The sequence below is a fragment of the Acanthopagrus latus genome, chromosome 1 (genome assembly GCF_904848185.1).
Source record: "Acanthopagrus latus isolate v.2019 chromosome 1, fAcaLat1.1, whole genome shotgun sequence".
Lineage (NCBI taxonomy): Eukaryota > Metazoa > Chordata > Actinopteri > Spariformes > Sparidae > Acanthopagrus > Acanthopagrus latus.
The window spans coordinates 1,735,151-1,752,335 of NC_051039.1; the positions used below are offsets into that span (position 1 = coordinate 1,735,151).

The 17,185-nt window shown below is 44.4% G+C and overlaps 1 protein-coding gene across 6 annotated transcripts in view; it reads right to left on the bottom strand.

The window, feature by feature from the left end:
• Positions 1–9,629, bottom strand: part of LOC119022703 (homeobox protein OTX1 B-like) — a 56,284-nt gene extending 46,655 nt beyond the window's left edge. For 5 of the 6 annotated variants that reach the window (XM_037104530.1, XM_037104440.1, XM_037104360.1 and 2 more), the window contains exons 1-2: positions 9,522–9,629; positions 7,928–7,978 (exon numbers count right to left, since the gene is read on the bottom strand). The gene's annotated coding sequence lies outside the window, so the exon portion shown is untranslated. Of the gene's footprint in view, positions 1–5,649; positions 5,855–7,927; positions 7,979–9,521 lie in introns of those variants that run through there. The other variant, XM_037104110.1, reaches the window with a different exon arrangement.
• Positions 9,630–17,185: the final 7,556 nt, after the last annotated feature.

Genomic DNA, 17,185 nt, shown 5'->3' on the forward strand with positions numbered 1-17,185 from the left:
CAAATAGTGGTGACGCTCCACAGCCATGTTTTATCTTCTATATGACAAACACAATGAGGTTTCTGTGAAGGTAAAGGTTTCCCAACCGACCTCATTCTCTACAACGTCACATACAACGTCAATTAAAAGATGAACAACACCTGAAACATGGATGGAAAGCTGCGAGTTACAGACCGTCGTGCTGACGAGGCCTCTGGTGTGGACGTAAACCTTCCAGCAGCTTTGTTATCCTGTCCTGAACTTCTGTGTATCTTTGGAGACGTATCTAGAAATCCATTAGGATAAATTCATCACTGGACATTCTGTGATTATTCACCAGTTTAGCCGGTTAAAAAATAAGTTGTGTTAGTTACTATATCTCCCAACACTGGATTTGTAAAGTTGATATGCAAAGTTGCCACTTCATACCAAGTTGTAAACTACAAGCCCTTCACAGGCACCTTTCGAGTCCACAGAATGTGAGTGTTTGACACTCAATAGATAGATTTGGGTGGAGTATCACTTTAAGAAAAGCTTGCTTGACTGCCTTCACAGAGTGCAGGAGGATAATAGGGTCCTGGGTGTGTTTGTTTGTGCCCTCGACCTGATCGGCATGTGATGAGCGGGGAGGTCTGCAGGCCTAATTGGCCTCTTTAAATGGAAAAATGTCCAGAGAGCATGACGCATCGATGAGTCGGCAGCGCCCGGCCGCCCCTCCAGCCTCTTTTTTATCATCGCTTTATGGAAACAAACCACTCCAATTAGCGGCAGAGCAGCCATGGAAATAATAATGACCGTAAATTGGATGGTCATTGGATGGATTTAAAAAGTTGGGAGTCAAACTATGTGATGTACTTAAAAAGTCATTTACATCTGTGGAGCTCTGCACTTTGTAGCTGTGGTGTTTCTAATAACATCATAATAACATGAAAATATCAGTATGTAAATGTTTGTAGGAGGTTTAAGTTTATACAACGTGGACGGAAAAGATACGATGAACTGAGTAAATATTTAAAGCAAGACTTTAAAAAGATACGAGTCCTCTGAAGTACAACTGAAAGTGGTGTAACGTGACGTAGTTCCAACAAAATCTGAATCATATGAAAGATCATTACTGATGAGTGTTTGTTCAGCTGGTAACACAATACAAGAAGAAGATATGAAGAAAATTCAGCCCAGGTTACAAACGGGGGGGGACAGGCTAATTAGCCACAGCTTGTTTTTAGCTCGCTGCCAAACACTGTGGTTCAGTTCTCACCAAATAATAAGACGCCATGTTTTTACTGGTAGGCAGGAAGAACAAACTGTGCAGCTGAAGAGTTTATCAGTTATATTCATTATCAAAGACGGGCTAAAGTTTGTCACGTTGATGCTAAAACCTTAAATTCTTACCGATCTGAAAAACGATCCATGACTCAAAACCATAAAACGACAAAACCGTTCACACCTTCACACAGTGGTTCTAATGGAGGAATTAAAGGCCCAGTTCAACTATTCTGACTGACTAGTCCCGTGACTAGACCTGAGTTGTGCTGGAAACACCAAATTTCATGTAACAATACGAACGATAGAGTTAAAAGTCACCTCAGCCTGACACAGTGCTGCAACTGCAACAGGGCAGAAATGTAAATATTAGTATTTTAAGTATTCACACATATCAGTAGAAAGATTGATAACACTGTGTGGACGAACCTCCAGTGTGTAAAGCTCAACTCAGAACAACATTTTCCAGGTGAAATTTAGGTTGCATCAAAAAAGCTCTAAAAACAACAATACTTTACATATTTCTGTTAGAAAACATACATGCTTCAATTTGACCAAAGTTGTATTTTAACATGATCTTTACTCAGTTAACAGTTGTGACACAGTACACATCTTATATACCCAGAGGAGATGTACAGGACTCCTCTGATATCAGCTTAAATCTGACAACTGTCCCTCTCTATCACAAAAAGGAAAAACTCTCAACAATATGCCTCTTGTGCTGTGTAAAGTCAGTATTCACTGTGCAGTGTGTGAAAGTGTTATTGTTCTTTTAAGTGCAGGAATAATCCCGGAGGAGCTGCAGCGCCTGGTTGTGTTTAAAGCAGAGTGAGGAGCAGCTCAGAGGTCTGCAGGTGTCAATCTGTTTTGAAGCTGCTCGTCCAGAAAGACAAAAGCGTGGCTCCTTAAAGCAGCAGACCAAAGGGGACACGCCGGCGCTTCAAAGGAGTTCCTGAGCCGTTCGCCTCCCTCCGACAGCGAGGTCACTGTCAACTCTGACGAGTCACCGCTCTGCCATTAAGTTCAGAGGAGGAGGAGGAGGAGGAGGAGGAGGAGGAAGAGCAGGAGGAGGAGGAGGAGGAGGGAGGTTCTCTCTCCGTCTGCTGGTGTTTGGAGGTGGTGGAGGGGTGCTGTGGCTGTCGTCGGTGAAAATCAAACAGAGCCCAATTAAACTGATTCTAACATGCCAGTGATCACGAGGAGGAGGCTCACCTGGACTCTCCTCACTTGCCTCCGTGACTCCGCGGACGCTAATTGCCCGGACCAGAGGCGCCTCGGGAATGTGCCGCTTCGATGTGCTAACGGCCTGTTGAGGAGCTGCGGCTCACAAAACAATTCAGACTCACTTCATTATTTACCTTTAGACTGAGGAAGTCTGAGACTCTGTGGGTGTTAAACTGGTATATATATTATCTGAAGTGTCCTCAGCAGACACAAAGATGTTTTCTGATACATGTTTCTGATATCCACCATATATATAAAAAAAAAAAACAGTGAATCTAATGCTGAAGTGTCTTGAACCTGCATTGTTTCCACTCCACTGGTTTCAGTCAGAAGTCTGACTGTAGTTAAGCTCATGAGAAAATCACCCTCCTTCTCATTTGATTCAAAACCTCAGTAAACAGTTTCCTGATGAGTTTCTGTTTCAGGTTCAAGTCTTCTTCATCAAAGTCTGACGTTCATTTTCTAAACTGTGATTCCATTTATGGTTAAAAAAAGACAGATCCAATCTGGATACCATCTCCTGCTCCGCCCATCTTGTCCAAATATGGTCAATACTGCCTCCCAAAAAAAATAAAATAAAATAAAATAAAATAAAATAAAATAAATATATAAATATATATATATATACACTATATTACCAAAAGTATTCGCTCACCCATTCAAATGATCAGAATCAGGTGTTCTAATCACTTGGCCTGGCCCCAGGTGTATAAATTCAAGCACTCAGGCATGCAGACTGTGAAACAAGACATTTGTGAAAGAATGGGCCGCTCTCAGGAGCTCAGTGAATTCCAGCGTGGAACTGTCATAGGATGCCACTTGTGCAACAAATCCAGTCGTGAAATTTCCTCGCTCCTAAATATTCCACAGTCAACTGTCAGCTCTATTATAACAAAATGGAAGCGTTTGGGAACAACAGCAACTCAGCCACGAAGTGGTAGGCCACGTAAAGTGACGGAGAGGGGTCAGCGGATGCTGAAGCGCATAGTGCAAAGAGGTCGCCGACTTTCTGCACAGTCAATTGCTAGAGAGCTACAAACTTCATGTGACCTTCAGATTAGCCCAAGTACAGTACGCAGAGAGCTTCATGGAATGGGTTTCCATGGCCGAGCAGCTGCAGCCAAGCCACACATCACCAAGTGCAATGCAAGGCGTCGGATGCAATGGTGTAAAGCACGCCGTCACTGGCCTCTAGAGCAGTGGAGACGCGTTCTCTGGAGTGATGAATCACGCTTTTCCATCTGGCAATCTGATGGACGAGTCTGGGTTTGGAGGTTGCCAGGAGAACGGTACATTTCAGATTGCATTGTGCCAACTGTGAAATTTGGTGGAGGAGGAATTATGGTATGGGGTTGTTTTTCAGGAGCTGGGCTTGGCCCCTTAGTTCCAGTGAAAGGAACATTGAATGCTTCAGGATACCAAAACATTTTGGACAATTCCATGCTCCCAACCTTGTGGGAACAGTTTGGAGCGGGCCCCTTCCTCTTCCAACATGACTGTGCACCAGTGCACAAAGCAAGGTCCATAAAGACGTGGATGACAGAGTCTGGTGTGGATGAACTTGACTGGCCTGCACAGAGTCCTGACCTGAACCCGATAGAACACCTTTGGGATGAATTAAATATATATATATATATATATATATATATATATATATATATATATATATATATATATATATATATATATATATATATATATATATATATATATATATATATATATATATATATATGGCAAAACTCAAGACATGCATGGTAATGATGACAATCAGTGATTGTTTCTGAGCATCACAGACAATTCAACATGACTGTGCAGGTTCACAGATTACTGCACAAGGTCCAGTAAAAGTTAAAGGAGCAGTTCACCTACAAATGAAAATATAACTGACGTGAAAAGACGTAGTTTACATCCTCAACATGTAGTCGACCTGGAGACTTAGATTACAGCATGTGAGCTGTATGGAGCCATTTTATGTCATTTTGATTTGTCTTTCCTTTTTAAATGAAGTTTTCAGCTACTTCAGTTGTTCAGCAGAATGCTGCAACTCTGTTTTACTGTGAAGCAACTTTGGCCTACGACACTTCACCTGACTTTCCATCAGCATGGAGGGAAGAGACGACGACTGCATTTTCATGTTAGGGTGAACTGTTTCTTTAAAAATGTCTTCAAAATGTTTCCATGCTTCATGTGCAGAAAAACAGCAGGAAGTCTCTCGCAGAATGAGTCATTTGAAAAACTCATCAGAAGAAAGGAAATAAAAACTTATAAAGTTCAAATATATTTAAAAATCAATAACATCCGTCACCAACGTGATGAGGAGCCGAGCGTCGCCAGCGGATGATGACACTCTGAATCACACGTCTCTGAAGTTGCTTCATTCCATCAAACAGAAACACAAATAAGAATCATCTTTTGCTCCAAACGTCAGTCTCCTAATTACCAATTTTCTCAGAGCGGGGGGCCTTGACATCACACAGGAGTCTATCTCTGGTGTCAGTATAGATTATGGAGCCCACCTACAGGGAGTGGCCGCCAAACAGTACAAAACAATTAACGCTACTGCGCCGCTATCAAAGGCTCGCAGAGAAAACAGCGAGCCACGCATGGCTGGAGCGAGGGCCCGGCGGAGAGAGAAATGAGTGTAGTCACATCAAAAAGCAGCGGAGCAGGAGTCTGATTTAGTACAAAAGGCTGCAATTAGCACGGCACATTAGGAGCACATGGCAGGGCAACTCCCTCACTGGGACACACAAGACCGACTCGGCCGGGACCCCGATGCTCCACATACGGAGGGTTTATTCACAAAAACACAGAATGCATCAGGATCTGAGATCAAACCAGCCTGTCGCTCTGTGGAAAACAAGTGTCATGAAGCCAGTGATCAAGTTTCTCAGTTTCTCAGAGCACACCTGACTGTTATGAAGACATGATGCTCAATAAGGTGATCTATGTGCAATATAATCACACGACTGGAACAGAATAAGAAGCTGCAGAAACCCTGAGAAATAATAATTCATTCAACAGATACATACGTCGTTAGGAAACTTGGATTCTGTTCATGCAAACTATCCAGATTAAACCACATCAGGCAGAATGCAACCAACCCACAAACAAGACAACAAACCCACAAACAAGACAACCAGATGACAAATAAGCGTGCACAAAGTTTTAGCAACTCACCAATGAGGCGTCTGATTGATTCAGCAGTGATCAATCGATCTCCAACAAAAGTTGTCTCTTTTTCCTAAATGTCCAGTCGATCCATTTTAGTCTAATAAATTATTCCAGGCATTAACAGCGAGGAGCTGATATCGTAATGCCTTCATCTGTTGACCAACTTCTCTATTTCTCACAATACATAATGTAGGAGAATCCTAAAATGGCTGCCGACCTCTGACCTATTGATTGACAGCCTGTACGACCAGTTAGGAGCTTCTACACCCGCCCTGATTATGTCGGGTCAGGTCCTAAAAATGCAGATAAGAACCAGGTTCAGAGCTTAAACCAGATGTTGTTGAACCGTCTCGGTCGGCTCTCAGTCCTCAGTTTGGAAACCGTTGACTTGGAGTCGTTTCAAAGATTATTCTGTACATAATGCAGAAAATAAACACAAGCAGACACTAAAACTAAATACATCTGTACGGCCCTTTAAATGTTATTCTCTGAGCACCACTAGTTAAACCATTAAGTCATTAGCTCATATATACAGGTTAAACAAGGTAAACCTGCTAAAACTAGGTGACTGAGTCCTTCCACATGACCTGTAGATGAGTTTACCTTTCTGTTTGTTTCCTTCTGGTGTGTCACCTCCGTCATCATGAACACACAGACAACAGGGAGCAGGAGAAAGCAGCACTGAGGTCAGTGGAACTGTAACAATGGCTTCTGCATGTCTGAACGCATGTCACAGCATCGTCATTTGGCCCGTTTGAACCGTTCAGACGACTTCATCTCTGTTGGTTAGAGAAAGTGTCGCCTCGGTACAAAAGCCTGAACCCCTACAGTAGTGATTCGTCACCAGCTCTCGAACCTGGTGGCGTCACCACCAAACAGCAGTAACACACCTTCTGTCAGGTATCATCCTGTGGCTGAACAAAGACACATCACTGCCATGTGTAGCCTCAGATTAGACGCTTAAATCTCAGAAATGTGTCTAATCTTTGTGTCGTCTGTAATAAAAGAGTGTCGCCCTGCAGGCGTACTTATTCTGCTGAATAGAGTAATGACTCTCATAATAACGGCTCCCTCGCTTGTATCGGTGTTTAATCACAGACATTGATGACGTGTTGCTCTGGAGCATAATCGTGTGCCGGATTAGAGAGCGAGTCAGCTGACATCTACAGATCTTTGTGTGTGTCCTCACTTATTTGACCAATACAGACGATTGTGTTTCTGAACTAAGTGCAACATTGTTTTAGTCGTATTTATGTATTGTAGGCTGAGATACATGAACAATTCAATGTCCAACACAGTTTTGTTGTATTTTTTTATGCCCCTTTAACATTTTTACAGGAAAACACTTTTCTGTTCTGCTGATGTCGGCGTCCACATTTACTAACCTGAACATAAAACAGAGGGATTAATTAATTTTATCCGGGTAAAAAAAAGGCAATTTAACGCTAGTAATTTCTAACTAGCAGAAAGTTTTTTCCTTGATACAAAGTGAACTGTAATTATCACACTCACATTTTTCACAACCGTCTGTTTCATTTATTCTTTAGTTTTGTTTTCAGTCTTTGTATTTGTATAATCCTGCAGAGAGTCAAATCTACGTCTTGATGATCTGCGTATGCTCACCCTCACTGGTTTGATCTGTAAGCAACTATTAGTTTCATTGTTGATGATCTGTAGATTATTTTCCCGATCAATCGATTAGCTGTCAGACCCTTAAAATGTCATGAAATGGTGTAAAATGTCCTCAAATGTCTTGATTTATCCACAACCTAAAGATATTCAGTTTACTGTCACAGAGGAGGAAAGAAACCAGAAGACATTCACATTAATAAAGGTGGAATCACAGAATTCGACTTCTTAACCTTAAAAAATTCCTAAAACTGATCAAAATAGTTGGTGATTAATTTAATAGTTTACAACTAATGAATAATCACTTCAGCTCTAGTGTGAACCTGCCTGATGTCTTCTGACTCAGGTTGCTGTGGGAGGTTTTGGCTGCACTGAGCTGTTTAAATCTAACAGAGTTACAGCAGCAGCTCTGACTGCTTCACACACAGCAGATACACATTAAGCTGCCGGCTGACGCCCCCTGTTGGTCGTCCTCACACACACTTTTTTTTTTTTTTTTAGCTGGATGGGAAATCATCCTGCTTTGCCCAAAAATGGTGCCAAGAAGCTTTGAGTCATGAATCTCAGACACCAGCGTCTGAGAGGCGAGAGGTGAGCCAGAGGGACAGTTTAAACATCAACAGTGACACGTTTCTGCAGCGATACATCTCTCTACCTGACAGGAAGTGATGTGATGAGCTGTTTCAGTCCAGGCAAACGGCTCCTTCTGTGGGAAAAGACAAAGAAAATGAGGGCTGTGTGAATCCACAGGGATTGTGACCGCGGGGCTGAGGGGGCAGAATCCCTCCTGCAGGGAAGTAAAACCATGAAGCATGTTATTTGAAGGATGATGGTAGCAATTGAAGAAATGCAGGGTTCGGACACATCATGATGGGTTTCTGGTGAAAATACTGGGGACGTCCAGGGGCGTGAAGACGGGGAAACATCTCACTGGCCTTGGACAGAAGCTGTAGGACTTTGATCCTCCAAATCCTCAGGTGTCTAAAAATATCTCACTACTCCAACAGTATTTAAATCTGAAAATCAAACACATGTCGCTGTTCCGTCTCTTAACTCAAACAGCAGCCGCTCTGAAGCTGATATTGCATCATGTGTTGGCACGCAGAGGGAGATGACCTCATCATCGTAGTGTTTATGGATCACTGGGCCGCTGGCCTTGATTTCTCTTATTGAATTATGGGAAATTCATTCTTTTTATTGAAGGAGTGGCCTCCAAATCCAATAAGACAGTCAGCAGTCCTTGGTCAGAAAGCCGCCACCATTCAGAAGCAGCAGCAATGTCACTCTGCTCCGATATGTCGGTCAGAAACATGAAACGGGTGGGAGGTTATTTCTTTTCCTACAATACATCAGATTAGACACAGACTTTTGTGGATTTCTGAGAGGAGAATATACTGTAACTGTATCTTATCTGAGCTCAATCCCTGTCTGATATTATCTTATATCTTATGGTCACATGGTCTACATTTAAGATAAGAACAAAGCGTATATCAGGCTGGTGCAGCTAATTTTGTCCTGTTGGAAATATGAAAGTAAATTCTCTGCAGCATGAACACACGAGATCTAAATACTGACAACTACTTCTACTCCACCAAAACCAACCCTAACCCCCCTCATACACGTTTTCATCATTACTTAACACGACAAATAATAACAATATACACTATGACATTAATCCACATATCAGAAATACTGGAAGTGCTGATACTGAAGGTAGCTGTGGGTGGAAATAAACGTTGTGAAAGTCACCAGACTGACAGCAGCTAGTAGCATCATGCAGAACTGTCACAGGTTTGTTTTCACCATGTTTGTTCTGCTACAGAAAAATAACACACTTGACAATAAAGTCATTAAATAAATTAGTCTCTAAACTCCTAAAATTCGATTAAATGCCCCTTTAGACTCGCTGATTTGAAGGGATACCGCAGGAGTAACACAGGTTGGGCTGTTAGCACAACAGCACTAGTTAGCATTAGCTGTTAAACAAGACTCGTCATGGCTGCGGTAAACATTTCATCAGATCATCGTGATTCACACGGTTTGTTCTCAGACTCGTGTGTCTGTAGGATCAGACTCTGAACACTCATTCACTCTCTGTAGCTCACACAAAGAATATCTCGTTTTTGGCTAGCAGAGTTGTTTTTATCGGCGCCCGCCATTTTAGCTACTGACGCGTTTTTGACCGCGGTCAAAGCCGTGACGTCTCTGTACGTCACAGTGACACTCTAACACTGCATTAGCATTCTTACCTGTTTTACATATGAAGATTAACTCTCCGCAGCCTGTAAACACTGAAGTCGCTCCTCACGTCCTGATTACTACTTCTACTGTGACGCACAGTGACGTGTGACGCACACAGCGCCTCCTGCTGGGCTCACGGTACTGAGGCTCAGCGGACCCGGGTTCGAGTCCCGGCCTGGGTCACTCCCCTTCTCTCATCCTGTTTCCTGTCATCTCTCAATATGTCCTGTCAATAAAGCTATATAAAAAAACATGTATTTAATATGTCCCACAGTTTAACTGTGAAGCTCTTGGTGTTAAAAACAGTTAGCGGTTGCTAACAAGTGTCTGAATGAGACTACAGAGGTTGTCGGGGACATTAAACGTCCTCACAGCAACACGGAGACTCATCTACTCACTAGTCCGTCTTTACAGGCCACTTTAGTTCCACACTGTTCTAACTCTGACTTTACAACTTGGACACTGATCAGTTTATAGAAAACCTGGATAGTAATTGTGCAGTAAGACTCTTAGTGGTGGAGACGTTTCAGTCATGTGACCGTGATGTCGTCTGTTTGTAGCCTAACGTTAGCTTCTTACTGCTACACAGTTAATTTCTCACTCCCAACTTGTCAAATACAGCAGCTCGTGGCTTTAAATCATGCACAGTAGAGGTGAATCCTCCATCTTATTTCCCCCTGATGAAGATTACTGTATAAAACGAAGCTCTAAGATGTTAAACCTGTAGATCTTAAAACAATAAAAGGTGAGTGAAGCTGGATTTGTACTGGACTACACAGGTTTGGATTCATAGCTCAGCTCCAGTACTGTAGCAGCAGCGTTGTTACAGTTTTGAGGACGAGTGTGTCGACTGCTGGGTGGCTTTGGAGAATTCAACAACAAGCTGGTGAAGACGGTGCAACACTGTGTTGGTGGAGACCAGACCAGAGCTATTAATTAGCAAGAGGCATCTTGTCAAAGGTAGCATACAGGTGAAATTGCAGGCTTATGCCAACAGTCTACAGTCAGACCGAACCAGAACTAAAAGCAGAGTAAATATTAGACGTTCATCAGGACATCAGGTCCATGCTCATGTTGTGACATCACGTGACGGTTTGTTTGTGAATATTAATGCAGCTTCAAGGTTACTGGGACATAAATTCTTCCACAGCTGGGACATAAATAAATCACTGATGTGACATACAGACACGTGTGTACTGACCGGGTTCAGGTAGAAAGCACACGGGCCGAAACAGAACTCCAACCTGCATGACTCGCTTCATGAAATGTAAACGGATTCATCAGGAAAAGGTCGCTCCATATCTCGACGAGCAGTCCTTTAATTAAAATGTGATAATAGGCGGTTGGGTTCATGAGGGGGTTAAAGGTGCGGTGTGTGTTCCTCTGGACGTCCTCGGGCCCTGCAGCAGGATTGATCTTTGGCTCGCTCAGGAGAGCCCGGCCTCCTCCGGGCTGCAGGGCCACACACCTGTGCATGCATCGGGGCCGGATAAGCCCAGATTAAGCTAAAGTTACCAGCTCTCTCCCTGCAATGTCATTCAAAACCTCAACGGCAACCGCGCGGCGGACAAAGCGCCTTTTGGGCTGTCCTAATAAACGCCATTAGCTTTGAGACATCAAACATGGAGGATTATGGGATTTTCTGGCCCCTGCAAAAAGATGGAGGGTCTGGGGGGGACTCCCTCGCTCAGCCGCTCCTTTCTCTGCAGAGATTACGCTACAATTTGTTTTCCTTTTCTCCGCCATTTTGTCCGTCCCCTCCTCCTGGTGCAGATTCCACACACAGAAAGTGGTACAGTAATCCCCCGCAGAGGAAACCAAGAGCGCCGCAAAAAAGGAAGATTACACAGGGCTTTGTAAATTGTTTCTATACGTGCATGGGTGTTTGGGAGATCTGTAGGGACTTAACACGAGAACTGAACACACACACACACACACACACACACACACACACACACACACACACACTGAGCATCAGTTCTGTGAGCTATTCTTACTCCACTCGTGTCGACTGAAAACATGAATGGGTTCCAGCTCACAGGAACTGAAGTCAGAGAGCAGATAAAACAATTGAGCAGATGATTAAAGATCCACAGAAAACTGCAACATTTGCTGAAAATTAAATAAGTTGATTTAAAAACATGAAATCATAAAAATATTGCAGAGTTTTGAATTAAAATACTCAGACTGAAATGTAATTTAAGGTGAGTTTTGCCTTCTGTCATATTAATATTTCAGCCTGCTCTGTAAATACATTCACACTGCAGACTCAACACCTTCTGAACGAAGATGACTGGAAAAGTGTTCATGTGCTGCATCCAGAGGTGGTAAATGTCCGAACAGTTCAGATTCTTGTATAAAGAAGAAGTAGAAGTTCTGATCCAGCTTGTTTCCTCCAGCACAGTAACAGAGTTCAGGCTCTGACATGGACTCAGAGTATCAGAGTAAAAAGTCTCCCTCTGAAGGACATTTGTGCTCAAGCTAACTGAAGCTCACGTCATATTAATAGAATTCAAAGACTATTAAAGTTAAAGGTAGAATCAGTAGGATTTGTCCCAGCTGTTCCTGAACGCACCACAGAGACAGTTGATTGTTGAGTCTCATTCCCAGGACGTCAAATAGACACATGTTGGGTTGGTAAAGCGTCCCGAGCAGCAACAAAGAGAGAAAATCAGAAACTCTCTGCAGATACGAGACACTAACACGCCTTTTCTCCACATTCCAGCCTCCCTCTCTGTCTGTTTACGGCTTCTTACGGCTTTTTCGTCTTTGTTTCTCCACATGATGATGGTTGAAATCAGTCTTGGGATGTTGGGAAAGCTACAAATAAAAAATAATCCATACTTCACCTCAGATGCATCAAACTAAAGTAACAAGCCTGTTTTTGAAAATGTGAGGAGGAGAAAGTTCAGAGATTCGTGTGAATGATTACAGTTGCAGTATTGACAGAATGTGTAAATGTTCATTCCAGAGCAGAACAACCAGCTGCTTCTCCTCCAGAACTCGTCCTGCTGTGGCTGCTGTCGGGTCCACTCGGTCTCCGAGGCCCGTCCCCGCCTGAACAGAGCCACAAGTCAAGTCGTCCCTAACAGGAGTCAAAGGTTGGGCTGCTGCTAATCCATGTAACAGGAGCAGAATAATCCTCGGGGCTGTGTCCTGCCCGCTCCACAGCTCTCCTCTCTCCTTTTGTATCTGTGGTAAGTGATCTTGGAGAAGTTTTCAGCGATGGCCCCCAGTGTGCAGAGAGAGGAGCGAGGCCCCGGAGACCACTGAGGGTTTCTAAAATACTAATTTGCTGGTGTGGTGTTGTTGCTCCTCGGGCAGCGGCAGTGATTAGAAAGAACAGGGAGGAAACACGAGGAGGTCACATGAACCGAGGAAGGGAATCGATCCTACTTTTCACCAGGTTCAGGTCAACGTCACACACGGCGAGGTGACGACGCGTCTCGTCTCTGAAGATGAATACGACCTCACGTTGAGTCTGTCATGTTTTCATGGACAAGACGAGCTCGAGACTCACACAAGTTTCTTTGTGTTTTTCAGCGTCCATCGAAGGTGTCGAGAGGCTTGTTTGTTTGGAAAGTCAACAGTTGAGTCTCATTCGTCGGAACTCCCTCATTTTCCCTGACTTTAAAAACTTTAAAATGCTTTTAAATGCATCAGCTCGTGTCGTCAGATTACGTGTTTCCAGAACTGTCAGATGATCCGATAAACTCTGAGACTGTAGGAACGATGAGCTGATACTTGGACAGTGTTGACAGTCGTCTCACTGATGGACAGATCGTTCGTCCAGTCACATTAAAGTGTTTCTGTCATTCTTCAGCCTCCACAAGGATTTTCCACGAAACCTCCTGAAATGATCCGCTAATATAAAAGCGCTGCCTTTTTAATGAAATCTAAACGTTTGAACACTTCAGGTACTTCTCTGCCATCGTCTCCAGATCGTTGTGTATTCGGTATTATCCAGGTAATCATGACAAAATGGGATTCCCCCTTAATCCTGATGGGAGCGAGCACAGCTGACAGGATGCTGCGCTGAAGACGGGCAGCTAATCTAAATCGCTGTAATCCCGGCAGGATGATGGACAGATCTTTAACTTAAGCAAATAGATTCTGTGTTTGTGGATCTTGTAACGTATGGATTAGGCCGCTGCGCCGCATAAATCAGATAAGAATATTAACCCTCGCCTCCGGAGAACAGGTGGATGATTCTGACAGAAACTTCACCACCAGGACGTGATTACACACGATCACACGCGTCTCCATCGCAGGTTTTCTTTTGTTTCCTCAGACTCACACAGCGAGGCCTTCAGGCGCCCGAGACATCGACACTCCAGCCACGTCCAAAGGAGGATTCACCCGCTTCTCCCCTCGGCCGACATTGCGAAGGTCTCGTCCGCCTTAATCCTCTTTGACTTTATTCATGCAAAGGTCATCTCTGATTCTCCAAATGGAGAAGAGGAGGCGACGGTGGTGGAGAGCCGTGGTAGAGTGTGTGTGTGTGTGTGTGTGTGTGTGTGTGTGTGTGTGTGTGTGTGTGTGTGTGTGTGTGTGTGTGTGTGTGTGTGTGTGTGTGTGTGTGTGTGTGTGTGTGTGTGTGTGTGTGTGTGATCATTACTCACAGATGAAGTGCGATTGCTGCTTCCTGTTTCAGGAAGCTGGCTGATGTCACTGTGTTTCCCCAGATGTCGGGAAGAAACGATGCATTCAGGTGCTCCTCAGTCAGATGGTGCGTTCATGTGCGACATGTTGGGAGCAACATGGACGACCTGAAGACAGTTTCTGTGCCTCAGTTCAGGCTCTGCATCCTTCAGAGGAGCATTTGAAGGCCAGTTACGTCACTACATCACTGCACCGCTACCATCCTTCATGGCCTCACATATCCCAAGATTCTTTGCGCACCCGAAAAAGAGGAAAGAAAGAGAGAAAATGGCGACATCGCGTGGCGTAGATCGTCACTTTCGCGGGCCTGGGCGGCAGAAATTGTGACATAAGGGTAAAACATCTGGTGAGGCAACCAGGAAATGCTCCAAAGGCTCGACCGTCACATTTAACAACGGCTGACGGCTCGATAAGGTGACTTCATTGTTCCAGTAAACCAGCTCCAGGACAGAGACGGTGCCGCTCGTACTGCTTCTGTCCACAGGGGGCGCCAGAAACAACACATGAAAGCTCCTGTTAGCTGCTTTAAGACTCAGGTTTCCACTCGGTGGTCAGCTGCTGCTGTCGTGGATGTGAGGGAGGACTGAAGTGGACACAACAGGTCGGTCTTTATTAACACTGAATAAAAAGGTCAAACTCATCCTAACGTCAGCCGTCTGTACCGGAGCACCGACACATCAGCGCCACGCGCCAGCAGCCATGTAAGACACGGAAACACACCGCAGAGACGTGGGAGTCGATTTAACCGGAGCGCAGCAGAGAAAAGGTCACTTCTGAGCAGAGACAAAGTGCTAATTAAGAGGAGCCAGTCCACTGCCTCCACACAGAGGCAGCTCACAAGTCCTCATGTGTCATAAAAGCCTCGGCGTCGGGACGTCAGAGAGCTGCTGGACCGGAACAACACAAAAACCAAGAGAGGGCCGCGCCATTTACACAAGAGACGACGCAGCAGTCAAATTTATTCATGAGCCACACATTCAGATAAATCGTCGGCTTTTCACGGCTTCAGTGTGGCTTTTAATAAACGTTTGCTCAGTCTGAGCTCAAGAAACGAGGATTCAACATAACATTCTGCCTGAAAATGAACAGAAATGATGAAACTACATTTTTCAGTTAAAACTCAGCCCACCTGCGTCTCTCAGGGACAGTCAGTCCTCTGAGCGCTCAAGGTGAACTAAAAGTACAGTAATGTTTGGTCTGATAAACAAAGAGCTGCATCACTGAGTATCAACTCTTCACTTACATTAAAGGTCCAGTGTGTAAGATTTAAAGTGTTATAGGAGGATCTACTGGGGACGGGTGATGATTTTCATACGCTGGTGTGAGTTTCTGCAGCTCTGAAGTTGATAAAAAGTTGTTTTTGCAGGTTGAATGAGATGAACAGCAGGTGACATTAACAAGATGAGACAAATGTTCTTTAGATATAAAGATTCAGACACGTCGGTGGTGTCACTCCTACTAAAGATGAAACCCAGGCGTCACCACCATCATCTCCTCCAGCTCCTGACATGAAAGTCAGCTCATGAACATATAAAGCGATAAGATATTTATAGTATGAAGGTGAATTTGGTTGAACACGTCCCGTCTCTCGGCCCTCGTGTGCAGATGTAATGAATGTGTTGTTTGACGTGGTCCTGACTCGTCTCGGTCATGCAGTGATGTCCAGCGGAGTCGTTTAGACGCAGAAACGTTCCCATTTCCAGCTCGACTCTTCGTTCGGATGCCAGGCGTCCACAACTGGCACTCACAGTAATTTGCCCTCGCCAGGATCTTTTCATGAACACGCTGCGTTTCCTGTTTGCTTGTTTTATTTGCTTCCATTGTTGTGTGTGTTATTCCCCCCTCCTCCTCCTTCTTCTTCTTCTTCTCATCTCTGCGGTTTGATTGTTTTTCGGTTTAATCGCAGCTTATTCCTGGCTCTTGTTTCCTTCCTCGTGTTGTCACTTCATCCTCCTCCTCCTCCTGGTCTCTGAGGGCTTGTTTTCTGTTCGTGCCGTGGCTCTTTTCACGAGTCCCTCGCCGGCAGAAATCGACGCTTAAACACACAGAAGGAACGGAACAAAACAAACAGACAAACAGCAGCCGGAGAACAGATGCAGAGCGGCGCCACACGAGGCTCCGCCTCCCCTCGCCGTGTGACATTGGACAGAAGTGATGGTGCAACACGGTGAAACATCTTCAACACAAAGGCTCTGAATGTAAAGCCTGTGTTCGTACTGTACATGTGGAAACAGACACGTGACGACAGATAAAGACTCTCACGACGGGATCGTCTCACTGCTGGAAGTTTGTCTTTGTTGGTCTGATTGTCTGACTGCTCGACTGGAAATAAAGGGGCAGAAAATGAGAGTAAAGGCTTCAAACGAACGTGTTGATGTATGTAGTCGCTCCAAAGACGAGTGGAAAGCCTCAAACTGCCTCCTTCATCCTTTAAGTTGAGTGTGTGTTTGTGAAAACTCGTCCAGAGAGACGAAGACAGACGGACCGTCACCGCCTGCAGAGGAGAACCTTTCTCTTCTGGTCTGCAGGTTCATGGCGTCCATCTTGAAATAATTTAATGAGAGAATGTGGAAACTTTGGACTCGGTGTGAACCTGGTCTTCATTCTCCGACCTGATCACAAGAATACGTGTTAGCATTAAAGATTTCTGCAGACCACCGAGACTCAGCTCAGACTTTCATTGTGTAGCTACTTTATACAACATTTATTTGATCTTGTAGCTGCTCTGCAGACTCACAGCTCTCTGTGTTTATAGACTATTAACTGTGACGTGTTACAGGTCAGACAACAGATGCTGCATCAGAGACAAAGAGACAGAAGATTCACAGATACTGAGAGTCGGAAAATGCAGAATATCGGCTCCAATAATCGACCTGGTTCTCACTGGTGCACTTTCGATGTGAAGCACTTGCTGTAAATTCATTCTCGGCTGAGACATTTTGAAGGTTTCGCTGCAGCAGGACAGGCCGCCGCTGCTCGGTCTCTCCATCTGCCATCTCCACTCAACAAT